The sequence below is a fragment of the Macaca nemestrina genome, chromosome 12 (assembly GCF_043159975.1).
Source record: "Macaca nemestrina isolate mMacNem1 chromosome 12, mMacNem.hap1, whole genome shotgun sequence".
Taxonomy (NCBI): Eukaryota; Metazoa; Chordata; class Mammalia; order Primates; family Cercopithecidae; genus Macaca; species Macaca nemestrina.
Genome location: NC_092136.1, coordinates 13541656 through 13555299, shown reverse-complemented (window position 1 = coordinate 13555299; position 13644 = coordinate 13541656). Strand labels below are relative to the sequence as shown.

Sequence of the window (13644 nt, the reverse complement as noted above, 5' to 3'; positions counted from 1 at the left end):
AGCCTTGAGTTCATATTTACAAAACCCCAATCTAGGTTTGAACTGTGAGGTGTCAGGTCATCAAATATTCATGTCTATATAGTCTTACACAGGTTCCCAAAGACAATGTTCATGGGATAGGTCATTGATAATGGATTCCTTACTCCCAGAACTCCAGATGACTGAAATATATGAGAGAAGTAGGATAGGGCATGGTAGGGGCAGGCCTGAGAAAAAAAAATGAAAGTCAGAAATCTTTAAAAAAAATACAAGATGTTATTTCTATCTTATTTTTTTCTCCATTTCTGAAATATATATGACGATTCCTCTCCAAACCCATGGTTTCTCCAAGAATTTTGAGTCATTTGTACAACCTCAAATAATTAGTTTTGGCTGACCTCACATAAGTTCTTAAAATAGGGGACATCTTTAATGTCTGCTATTAAAGAAGAATGAAAATTCCTATGACCTTCTCTCCGATGATCCCTTTGGCAATATAGAGTCAAATAATAGCATTGGCCAATAGTAAACATGCTTTGCCAAGAAGTGGAAGATATATTCTCCAGTCTTAGTTTTTCCTCTCAATTTGTATTTTCGTAAAAATAATATTATATCCACAAAGGAAATAAGCTTTGAAAACCCAATTGCACTCATTGACTAGGAGGCTGACATAACTTCTTTTCATTTTCTTCTGGTTGTCTTATAATCTTTGTTTATAATAAGGTGATAAACCATCCCAGTTTGTCTGAATCTGAGGGATTTTTCTGGGATACAAGATTTTCAATGTTAAAACCAAGATAGTCCCAGGCAAACAGGATGGTTGATTATCCTACTTCATAGTAATAGATAAGTTTACTCAGTTACAACCACTGCATAATATTTGCTTTTTACATGTAACAGCATATCATAGATTTTTCCTTATGGATATATAATTTCATAAACATCACTTAATTTCAATTTAGGATTTCATGAATCAATATAAATTTACCATTCCTCTATTATTGGATATGTAGGGTATTTTCTTTCTTTTTACACATCACTTTTGGAGCACAGAAACGATGAGCAAGATACATGTTTCCTCTTATTATTCAAAATGTAGCTTTACATTTAAAGTCTTGTCAATGTCGACCAGTAGGAAGTACTAGCACCTGTTAAAACCCAGAAAATTTATTTTTAATTTCACTTTGACAAGAGAATAGTCAAAGATTCAAAACACAGAAATAGTTACTTCAGATTCATTTAGTATGAGTTCATTTAAGAAATTTGATTTGTTTTAAATTCTTGGTGTATAACATAAAACACTGATGGAGGGGTTCAAATCTGAAATTTTCATAGGTTAAGTCTTCGATACATCAGTGAGTTTCCTTTTATGGAATACTTGGTTGTGTGTTCTGAGCTAAAAAGTACCAAGTAACAAATGAACATGACAGAATCATGTGGTGGCAAAGTTACAATTATCCTCTATTGACCCCAGCCTGCTCAGCAGTGCAAAATGCTGAGCAAGAATAAATAAGTTGTCTCCTCTTAGGGCTGGAGAAAGAGAAATTAGTTAATCAGGTACCTGTTACGGGTAAAGCATTTTGTTAAGTATGGAGGGGTACGGATAAAGATAGGAGAAGCTCCCTGATCTCAAAAATCTTAGTGCCTAATTGAGAATGATATAAGCATATGTATTAAAAGATAACCAATAAAGGTCCAAGAAAACTCAATGGGAAAAGAACAATCTTTTCAACAAACTGTGGTGGGACAACTGGAGAGCCATATGCAAAAGAATAAAATTGGACACCTACCTCACACCATACACAAAAATTAAAATGGAGGCCTAAATGTAGGAGGTAACAGTATAAACCTCTTAGGAGAAAACATAGGTACACATTTTGTTACCTTGAAAAGGCAATGAGTTCTTAAATATGACACCAGAGGCACAAGCAACCAATGAAAAAATAGATAACTTTGTTCTTTAAAAAAAAAAAAAAAAAAAAAAAAAAAAACAAGGAAAAATAGGAAGGAAGAGAAAAAGAGAAAGAAAGGAAGTAAAGGAAAGAAAGAAGAACACAACTTTACTCCACACTGTTTGGGTTTTGAGGTTTGGTATACTTTGGACTCCCCAGAAGGAATTTAGAATAGGGGTTACCAAATGGATGCACATTAGCATGAAGTGAGAGTTTTCCAAAGCCCTGCTGCCTAAACTGAGCCCAGATGTAATTATTAGAATCTCTGGGCTAGCATTAGGCATTGCGATTTTTAAAAGGTCCCCAGATAATTCCAATTAAATCAAGTCTACCCTAAAGCTGCCTCCTTACAATTTTTTGTTGTTGTTGAGACAGAGTCTTGCTCTGTCACCCAGGCTGGAGTGCAGTGGCACGACCTTGGCTCACTGCAAGCTCCGCCTCCCGGGTTCAGGCCATTCTCTTGCCTTAGCTTCCCGAATAGCTGGGACTACAGGCACCCACCACCACACCCAGCTAATTTTTTGTATTTTTAATAGAGACAGGGTTTCAGCATGTCAGCCAGGATAGTCTCAGTCTCCTGACCTTGTGATCCACCTACCTCAGCCTCCCAAAGTGCTGGGATTACAGGCATGAGCCACCGTGCCCAGCCCACCTCCTTACATATTTTAAGGTTGGCCTAAAGGTTTTTCTTTACATCATGAACTATAACAAGTGGAGATGTAAACAGACGGTCACCTACACTTGTGCCAGCCACTAAGTTTTGATCAATCAAATGTAGTCAACTGTTCGAACAGTGATCAAATAAGGTAAATGCCAACCTATAACCAATCCAGCTGTTTCTCTACCTTATTTCCATTTTCTGTACGTCACTTTTCTTTTCCCGTACATCACCTTTCTTTTTCTGTTCATAAATCTTCTTCCATCACGTGACTGTGCTGGAGTCTCTGAGCCTCTGGCTCGAGGAGGTGGCCCAATTCGCACATGGTTCATTGCTCAATTAAACTCCTTTACATTTAATTTGGTTGAAGTTTTTATCAGTACAGCTGCCTTGAAAATTAGTGATTTAAAAAATAGCATGCATCCTAGGTTAGAATGCTAAACGCCTGCAGAAAACTCAATTCTGCTGAACTGTACTTCATTTTGTCCCGTTCAATGAGAGCCTGTTTTTGAATTTGTCTTTCTCAGAATTTTCGTAATTAAACATTTTCAAGAGAACTCAGGAAAGAAAAAGTCTTTAAGAGAATCTCTCAGTTCCGCGTTAGCAAACAAAAGACCTGCAAAATAGTATATCCTAGATGGTTCTTAGGTTTTTTTTTTTTTTTTGACAAACACCTAATTCAAGTTTATTTAAAAGAAGAAAAATTGTGTGTCTCATGTAATGTCTTAAAGTTTTCTGTCATCTCGTGATGCCTTGCTCCTGTCATCAACTCTGATTCACTGCAGCTGTTTCCTGCAAAACGCAAAAGCGTGACTTCAACAAGTTTCATTTCCTATAAAGATAAAAGTACAGAAAGTTGTGGATAAACCTCTGGGCAACTCTGTCACTGTAGAAGATGATGAAAAATGGTGCCAGAGCTATTTACACAGTGAGAGCTTTCTGATGCTTTAGGGCTGGGGACTTCTCTTTTCCTTGATCTCACCTGGTTCATGGAGCAATATCGCTCTTGTCATTGATGCTGCACCTCACAGATTTGTTGCTATCATATTGGCCGTTGTAGTTGTTTCCATCAAAGATGAGCAAGAATTGCTTTGAAGAACATTTTACAACACCCAATTGTCAAGGAGTTATTATAAGTGACATGACTGAACCTTAGCTCTAAGTGAACAGAAGTGTCTAAACTGTACCATCATCTTGACTGCTCACTAGTGAGATGGAGACTAATGCACCTAAATTCTGTACACTTCACAAAGGCAGGAATTCTTGTCTATGTTGTTTACTCCTATATACACAGCACTTAGTACCAAGCACATGGAAAGCTGAATTTGTTGAATTTGCTGAATGAATGTAACCCTTTTAATCTAGCTGTGCCTGTAGGCTTTAGACCTCCCACCATCCTGAGGTAGTTGCTTGCCTAGATGCTCCTGCAGACCACTGAATTCTCTCTCTCCTCTCCTTTACAACCAAACATCTCAAAAACAGTCTGCTTTCAAGTTTGAATGCTTTTATATGGCGTTCATTTTTCAGTGAATTACAGTCTGTCTTTTCTCTCTAACACTTCTCTAAAATTGTTTCCCCCAAATGCTGCCAATGACTTCTTAATTGTTGAAACCAGTGGATTCTATTCAATTCTCATTCTGTGCAATCTGTTTTTAACAACACTTCCCTGTTGCTTCCTTGCCTTTTGAGACACATGCCCTTCCTTAGCTTCCAAGATGGGACACTCTTAACTCTCTCTCCTACTTTCTTAGACATGCACAATTTCATCTTCACTAGTTTCATTTTTTCTGACAACCAAATGTGCACATTCCTTACAAAGCGTCACCTTCCCCACAAAACTCTCATCCACTCCCATAACTCAGTCTATCAATTTTAGGTCACTAATTCATGTAATTGCATTTTCAATCCTGTTTACTCATCTAATTTCCAAGCCTGTATGTCTGGGTATTTACAAATTATTTCAGAATGATCTCCTATCTGCAATGTAAAACTATAGAGCTGGTCCAATCTGAGCCCGTGGTCCAATTCCCATACACCTCCTTTTCAGCTTCCTGTCTATCTCCCTTTGCATCCACCCCATTCTCCATACTCACAGCCGAGAGATGTATTTGATTTCTTCTTTTTTCACTTTTTGTATCTAATGAAGTTCCTCATGCACTTTAAGTTTTGTCTACTCTAAAATGTCTCTAAAATCCAACTCTCCTCTTCTTTCTGGTCTTCAATTTAGGTCTAGTTTCTCATTTGCTCCTGCTGTTTCACTTATTTTATAAACGATTAATTGGAATTGTTACATCCCTACTTAGACACCTTGAATGATTTTCCAGTGCTTACCAATTAAAGTCCAGATGCCATGGACATTTAAGATCCTGCATGGTATTGTTTTAACTTTTCTCTACTGCCTTCTCATTACACCCCAATTTAGCCACAGTCTAGCCTGGTTATTCAATTATTGCTCCTGAACACAAACAGAATGTTTCTGTTTTCATCCTGTTTAGATATTGTTCCCCTACATGGAATATTATTCTCTTTTTTCTCTCGTACTAATTTCTGCCTATTCTCTAAGATTCATCTCAAATCCTTCTTATTCCAAGAGGTTTTCTTCTAATACTCCAAATTTATTGAGCTTCTGCCTGTGCTATATTATTGAGCAATTATTTTGTCCTATGTACTAGGACATTATACTATTATTTAGCTCTTGTGGGCTGACTTACATCACTGGTTATCTTGTAAAATTATTTGTATTGAGATTTGTTTCACACACCATAAAATTTACTCTTTTAATTTTTTAAAGAGATTTTTGAAGAAGCTCCCATACTGTTTTCCATGGTGGCTGTACCCATTTACATTCCCACCAACAGTGAGCAAGTGTTTCCTGCTCTCCACATCCTCTCCAGCATTTAGTTTCTTTCTTTGATAACAGCTATTTTAACTGGGGTGAGATGATATCTCATTATAGCTTTGATTTGCATTTCTCTGATGACTAGTGATGTTGAAAATTTTTTCATATGCCTGTTGCCATTTGTATGCCTTCTTTTGAGAAATGTCTATTTTGCCTATTTTTAAATCAGATTTTTTTGTATTGAGTTGTTTATTGAGTTGTTTGGGTTCCTTATACATACTGTTAATTAATCCTCTGTCAGTTGAATGGTTTGCAAATACTTTCTCCCATGCTGTACGTCTCTTTCTTTTATTTTATTGATTATCTTCTTTGTTGCCAAAAGCTTTAATCCAGCAATTTGACTGCTAGGTATATATCCAAAAGAAAGGTAATCAGAAAATTGAAAAGAGACCTGCACTGTCATGTTTATTGTGGCACTATTCACAATAACCAAGATATAGTATCAACTCAAGTGTCCATGAACAGATGAATGGATAAAGAAAATGGGATATATATAGTATATATAGGAATATTATTCCACCATCAAAATTAATGAAATCATGCCATTTGCTACAATATGGATGGAACTGGAAGACATTATGTCAAATGGAATAAGCCATACACAGAAAGACAAATGTCACATGTTCTCACCAATATGGGGGAGCTAAAAAAAATGATCTCATGGAGGTAGTGAATAGAATGGTGGTTAACAGAGGCTGGGAAGGGTAGTGAGGAGGGAGGGATAAAGAGGAGCTGGTCAGTGGGTACAAAAATATAGTTATATAGAAGAAGTAAGTGCTAGTGTTCAATAGGGTGACTAGAGCTAATAATTTACTGTATATTATAAAATAGTTGGAAGAGTAGATTTGGAACATTCCCAACATAAAGAAATGATAACTATTTAAGATGATGGATATCCTAATTACCCAGATTTAACCATTACACATTGTATGCTTGGATTAAAATATCATATATATGCCATAAACATGTACAACTATTAGGTATTCATAAAATTTGAGAAATTACCTCTTTGTTTTAAAATATATTAGGAAGTTGTACAACCATCACCACTATATAATGCTAGAATATTTTCGCCACCCCCAAATGAAACCTAGACTCATTAGCAGTCACTCCCCATTTTCTCCTTCTCCCAGTCTCTGGCAACCACTAATCTACTTTCCATTTCTATGAATTTGTCTATTCTGGACATTTCATGCAAATGGAGTAACACATATATATGGCCTTTTCTATCTGGATTTTTGTACTTAACATGATGTTTTCAAGGTTCATCCATGTCGTGGCATGTACTTCATTATTTTTGATGAATGAATAATGTTTCAGTGTATGCATATACCACATTTTCTTTATCCATTCATCAGTTAATAGACATTTGAGTTGTTCCCACTGTTTGGTTATTATGGCTACGAACATTTGTACATAAGTTTCTGTGTGAGCATATATGTTCAGTTCTCTTGGGTATATACCTAATAGTCGACTTGCTAGGTCATATGGCAACTTTATACTTAGCTTTTTGAGGAAATGCAAAACAGTTTTTCAAAGTAACCACACCATTTTATGTCCCCACCAGCAAATTATAAGGACTCTAATTCTCTTAAATCCCCACCAACACTTGTTACTTTCTTTTTGATGATAGCTGTCTTTGCGAATGTGAAGTAGTATCTTATTGTGGTGATCTGCATTTCGCTAGTGTCTAATGACACTGAACATATTTTCAGATGCCTGTCATGTACATACTGATTGGCCATGTGTGTATTTTCTTTGCAGAAATATGTATGCAAATCCTTTGCCAAATTTTAATTGGATTATCTTTTTATTGTTGAGTTGCAAGCTTTCTTTCTGCATTCTAAATACTAAATCCTTATCAGATATATGATTTGCAAATATTTCTTCCCGTCTGTGGGTTGTATTTGCATTTTATTTATAGTATCCTTTGATGCCCAAAAGTTTTAAACTGAAAAAAATGAATTGAAAGAATCCTTTTGAGGAGATAATTTAATAAACAAGGCAGTTGGTGACAGAAGAGATCCAATGAGTTAAAGAGGGTATGATTAAAATCTTAGAAAAATTGGAGAGGCAATATTTAACAACATTCTGTAGCATTATCTAGGAAGAAGGCACTTTCCACAATAGGTGAAAATGAGAATTGCTTCTTTTAGTGATCATATCTGACTGTTCAATAAGCATGGAATGTTTGTGTCTATGTGCAAAGCAATACAGGGAATTAATCATTGAAGTCTACATTTCAACCAGCAAGAAAGAAAGGAGGACAAAGTAAGGAGACAGAGATGGCAAGAAAGAGCAATGCTCTTCTACTAAGACTCTTCTTTATGAGACATCTCAATTTAGAACTATGCCTATGCTTTAGAGGACTGAAACAGGAGGAACTTGACTTAAATTAATACGAGAACTATATTGCTTTAAAGTAAGGAGAAGGAAAACTAATTTTCTTTTAAATGTACACCATGGGACAGGGATTAGGGTAGAAGCATTACATCCAGTAAATCATTTATTCCTCACCTCAACCCAACAAAGACGGGTATAAACCCATTTTATAGAGGAAGAAATAGAGTTTAAAGAAATGTCACTTCCCAAGGTCACACAATAGAGGAAATGGAATTCAAACTTCAGCCTAATTATACAATTTTCATTATTTCTCCTACCGTCTTAGGACTAAAAAGGAAAATCTCTCTATCTTTTATCTAAAGACATAACATATTACATTAATTCTTTACTTTTTCCACTGTTGAACATCTTTGAGATCTTACAGTGTCATAGGTTAAATGGCTGAATTTTCTTTCTTGGTGCTATGTAAAATAATGGCACTTCTTAACAACAATTACATAATAGATTCAATGAACTACTCAGATATATGACTGACTTTTGATGGAAATTCCGGCAGAGATATTTAAAGAATAATATTAATAAAATAGTTTAGATTTGAATATCCTCTCGGATGAAAAGCAGAGGCCCAGAATAGAACATCTCTAAGAGGCAGCTTCTTTTTTAGCTCTATGTTCGTCACGCTTAGATGATGGCACTTCATTCTGAAATATTCTACCTTCTAACACTTGGCAAACGTCACTGTTTACAGATCTTTTGCTTTGCTTTCTGAAAAACAAAAACATTTTATGACAGTACCCACCAACAGGACCTTCCATTCATAATGCAAAAGCTAAGGTGTGTTTGCAGGTTTCCAGTAAAATCAGAGAAGGATCAGGGAGGAGCAAACTTGGCCCCCAAGGGGCAAGGCCCAGACTGCACCTCCTTCACCTTTTACTCCAGAAAGCAGAAACTCGTGACGGGAAGAGGAAGTGAACAGGATGTGCATCTGATGATGGAGATCAGGGCTGGCCAGTCCTGCGTTCCCCAAACACCCTCCCCTCTGTTCCCTAATACGAGGATGGAGGAACTCCATTTCTTCACCCTATCCTCTCAACTCCAGGGGATACCATGAAAGGGGACCATTAAATAAGGGATCAGGACTCTCACCCTTTCCAATGCATGGGAATTTCCAGATCTGAGGAAGAGTCTATGAGTGAGTATGACGAGACCACAGTTAGCCCCCTGTATTGGCCAAAATTAAATTATCATGCTGCTACTTTTAAACCAAAGATTGCTTCTTAGCCCCAGAGACCCCACAGACCCTCCCAACTCAGAGAAAGACTTGCTCAAAGGCAGGTTCAAGGATGACTTCTTTTGCAAAGCCTTTCCTCACCAACCACTGTAAATCTTTCTCTCATGGCCTGACTGGATTTCATAATAACTGTGTATTTCACTGGGTCTGACTCAGTCATTAGGAAATAAGTTTCTTGAAGGTAATAACCATTTTTACTCACCTCAGCATCCCCAGTCCCTGCTCATTCAATTCTCTTTGAGTAACTATGTTAGACTTTGTTCTTTAAGAACTTAGTGAAATCATCAACACAATTTCCATTAGCAGCACCACCTCTGTAAAGCGCTCAAATTAGAATAAAAGTAAATACGTGCTTTATCTTCTACACAACTTTACTTTCCTTCAAATGGTAAGTATGTGTGGTGATGGATGTGTTAATTAGCTGGATGCAATCATTCCACAAGGTGTACATATATCGAAACAGCGTGTTGTACACCATGAATATATCCAATTTTTCATTTGTCAATATTCGAGAGATCAGCTCTAAGCACTTCAGTTTTTATTCTCTTGGTTCAAATGTGTTGAGAAGGAGGAGGTACTGCAGTTCACTATTTTTAGTTAATTCTCTTTTCTATAAGTTGCTAATACCCTGTCCCCAAAAGCCAACAGGTGAGCCCATTTGTGTATTCCACACAAAAGGCGACTCTCCTTCTCCAAACAGCTACCTGCACCAAGTCTACCTGTGACGATTCTGTCCTCTCCTCCAGGATCCTGCACTTGCCTCTGGTCCCCACATTGACTTTAACCTAAGTCTTGATGATTCTTTCTCCATAGAGATGACAAAACAATGACATGTTTTGGAGTCCTCCTATGTATCAAACATTAATAAAAGTGTTCTGTACACATATCTCAGCTTCACAATAACCCTTTGGCATAGATACTGTTATTTCTCAAATTCAAAGACAAGTTGACTAAAGCACAGAGAGGTTAACTAATTTGCCTGAGGTCACAACTAGGAAGACAGAGAACAGGCTTCTGAACCTAGGGTGTCTGTAGATTCTATCATATTCTTAACCTCCATGGGTTTTACCTTCCCCGTTTGTCTTTTTAGACACTATCTTTAATCCTTACTACATTGGCACTTCAACATAGGCTTGTTATTGTCGATTTCTTTTTTTTTTTTTTTTACTTTTTATTTTGAAATAATTTTACATTCACATACAAGTTGCTAAAATACTACAAGGAGCTCCTAGGTATCTGCCAGCTTCCCTCGTGTGCACCTTGGATATAACCATAGTATAACTGCCTAAACCAGGAAACTGACATTTATATAACACCACTAACTGAACCTCAGAACTTATTTGAATGTCACTAGTTTTTGAACGCACTCACTATGCTTTGTGTGTGTATATATAGTTTATTCATCAAATGTAGAGATTTATGTAACCACCACCATAATTGGATTTTAGAACAGCTCCACCATCCCCAAACACTTGAGGATGTAGATCGTTTCCATCACCAAAAAGAAACTCCCTTGTGTCACCCCTTTACAGTCCAACCCCATGCCTAATCCCTGGCAACCACTGGTCTGTTCATCATCATATACTCTATCATCTTAAGAATATTCTATAGATGGACTCATAGAGAATGTAATCTTTTCAGGTCACCTTTTTTTCACTTAACACAATGCCCTTCAGATACTTCAGTTCCTGTATCAATAGTTTATTACTTTTTGTTTTTGAGTAGCCCATTGAATGGGTATGTGGTTGGCTTAGCTACAACCTTTCATTTTCTTCTAGCTTCCTATAGTTCTTCTACCAGAATAATCCAGTGATTCTGAAAACACAGAGGGAGGTCTTCCTTTAATTGGTCACGAATGTTAAAAAGCAGAATTCTGGATCCCGTTTGAGGTCCATTGAATCTGAATATCTGAGGGTAAGGACTAGTGTTACAATATCTGCAGTTCACATACTTCAATGTAGATGGTGCAGTATTGATTGCTTTTCAGTTGCATTAAGCTATAGTAGAAACCTATGTTGCTTCCACTTTAATTGGGAATGGTGATGATTAACTGACACTCTAATCACCAAATCCATTCTTCAGAGGCAATCAGTGGTATTGATATCAGATCCTTTTCTAATTAGAATAATACATGTCCAGTTTTTTAAAATAAAAGTAGCTTATGACATAGCATTATTAGAAATGGATTCTCACCTGTGAAATTAAAGACATTAATATTTTAGAGACACCCTAAACCCTAACATGAACAAGATATAAGAATCTAACAATGTCTGTAGCCTTTACCCTTCCACCCTAAATTTATGCCAGATCTTTAGTTCATCCATGAACTTGGAAGACTCTGATGATAGCAGTCTATTCTTACGAAATCTGGCTTGTACACCCAGTTGAAACTTGCAGGTAGAATAGTACTAAGCAGAGTACCTAAAGGATACAGAAGGGGGCTGACAAGTTGATGGGTGCAGCACACCAACATGGCACAAGTATACATATGTAACAAACCTGCATGTTATGCACATGTATCTTAGAACTTAAAGTATAATAATAATAATAATAATTTTTTTTAAAAAAGGATACAGAAGCTAGGAATGTGATAAGCATTTTGTACCATATTCATTTATTAGAGCCTAGAATAGTGCCTGGCACAGAGCTGGCCCTCAGTAAGTATTTGGTGAATTTCAAAATGTGCTCTGTTCTTTTATAGCTTTCTAATTTAAATCAGAGTCACAGAACCAAGTAATCCCTAATTAGTGAAATTCAAGGTCTTTAGTGGATAAATACTTTCTCTAGATTCAAAATACTTGACCCAAGGGGGCATACGGTACAAGTATTATTGTAAGATTTCCAACCACTTGTCATTTTCTGAGGTTGCACAGTGTTAGGGGAGAAGCAGAGAGATATGTTTTCTTGCCCTTCCAAGGTTCTGAGTCAACTTCTTGTTATATCAGAAAAAGGAGAATAAAAGAATAACTGTTCAAAACAAGCAAGAATTTTTTTTTAAGCAAAGATTAACCATGGAGGACACCTGGTGGTAAAATCCATCACCATCGTCACAATTGTTCCTCTGTACCGTACCACACTTGCCACTTGAGGCCACTACTGAAGCTCAGATGCTGCACAAATGTGGAGTTTCAAGCCTTGTGAAGAGCCATGCTGTGGAAGTCCCAGGCATTAATTCATGAGCGCACTCTGCCTCCCTCTCACTCCACTCTTCCTGATTGACTCAAGTTTACCTAGAGACTCAGTCAGGCTCCCAGTCACTGAAGGTGCCCTGCTTTAGTAGAAAAAGTAAAGAGTTTGGACTCAGACACACCTGGACAGACTCTACCACTTTCTAACTACATGACCTTAATCATATTGCTCACCATGCTACGACTTAGTTTCCTGTGTGTAAAACAGCAGTTAAATCTATTATGGCATTGTTGGAAGAATTAAATAAAGTTTATGCAAAGCCAAACAGTATCCATTAAATGGCACATGATATTATGTCTAAATCAATCCTAACCTGATACTGAATATACCACCATTCTTTACCGACCAGTGACTGAGGTTTAGAATTTATTTGTACACATTTTCTAGGAGCCCTAAGCATGCTAACTCTCCTCTTCCTATCTTTATTCTGACCCTGTTTATACCACTGGGCCTCGGTTCCTTTACTGACCCTTTCAGCCTGAGTGACCTAGCTCTCACCATTCCCCTTCCCAGAAGACTAAACCTGACTCCTTGTACCTCTAGCTGCCAGATAGAGCCTGTCTGGCAAACATGGAGTCATAACGGTTGACAGGTTGGTGTTACCCAAACCGTCAACCACAGACCAATGCTGGAATCCCTTCCTTCCTTCCTTTTCCTTCCTTCCTTTCCTTCCTTTCCTTCCCTCCCTCCCTCCCTTCCTTCCTTCCTTGCCATTTCATGAAAACATAAATACAGAAAATGAGAATAAAGCATGCATCGCTTCTTGGCCTTTTGGCTGAGACTGAGTATGGAGAGTAGTATGTAGTAGCATGTAGTGACTTCCGTCTCACTGAACAAGGTATAGACCATTATGCATGCAGCTTATACAACAAGTTGTAAGTGGTGTGAGCTTCATACTGGTCATGCTCTATAGGACCACATTACAACATGTAATATGCTAAGGTTGGTTTGTCAACTCTAACTCAAGAAAATATATTTAAAAATTGAGAAAATTTAAACATTCTTTATAACCGATTATTCCACTGGGAAAGCTCTGCTGAAAATATCTGAAATAGGTAGTGAACTGTTTGTGTTTCATCAAGACAAAAAGCATGTTTGATCTCAACTTTTCAAAGATGTGCCTATGACCACAATCACTTATTTGTATATCTTTAATAATTTAATGATTATAATACCTCTTTGCAAAGAAAAACTGCAACATGTTTTACAGTGGCAGGTAAGATTAAAGGGCAAAAACAAACATTAAAAGCTTAGAAAAAGAACATTTAACACCTAGCAAGAAAGTAGTTGATGATTCTGATATTCCACATCTGCAATAAGTTATTACCAATCA

At 37.0% G+C, this 13644-nt stretch overlaps 1 protein-coding gene across 3 annotated transcripts in view; it reads right to left on the bottom strand.

Moving 5' to 3' along the window:
* Positions 1-13644, bottom strand: part of LOC105464631 (membrane-spanning 4-domains subfamily A member 4A-like) — a 356637-nt gene that overhangs the window by 236851 nt on the left and 106142 nt on the right. The window lies entirely within an intron of this gene.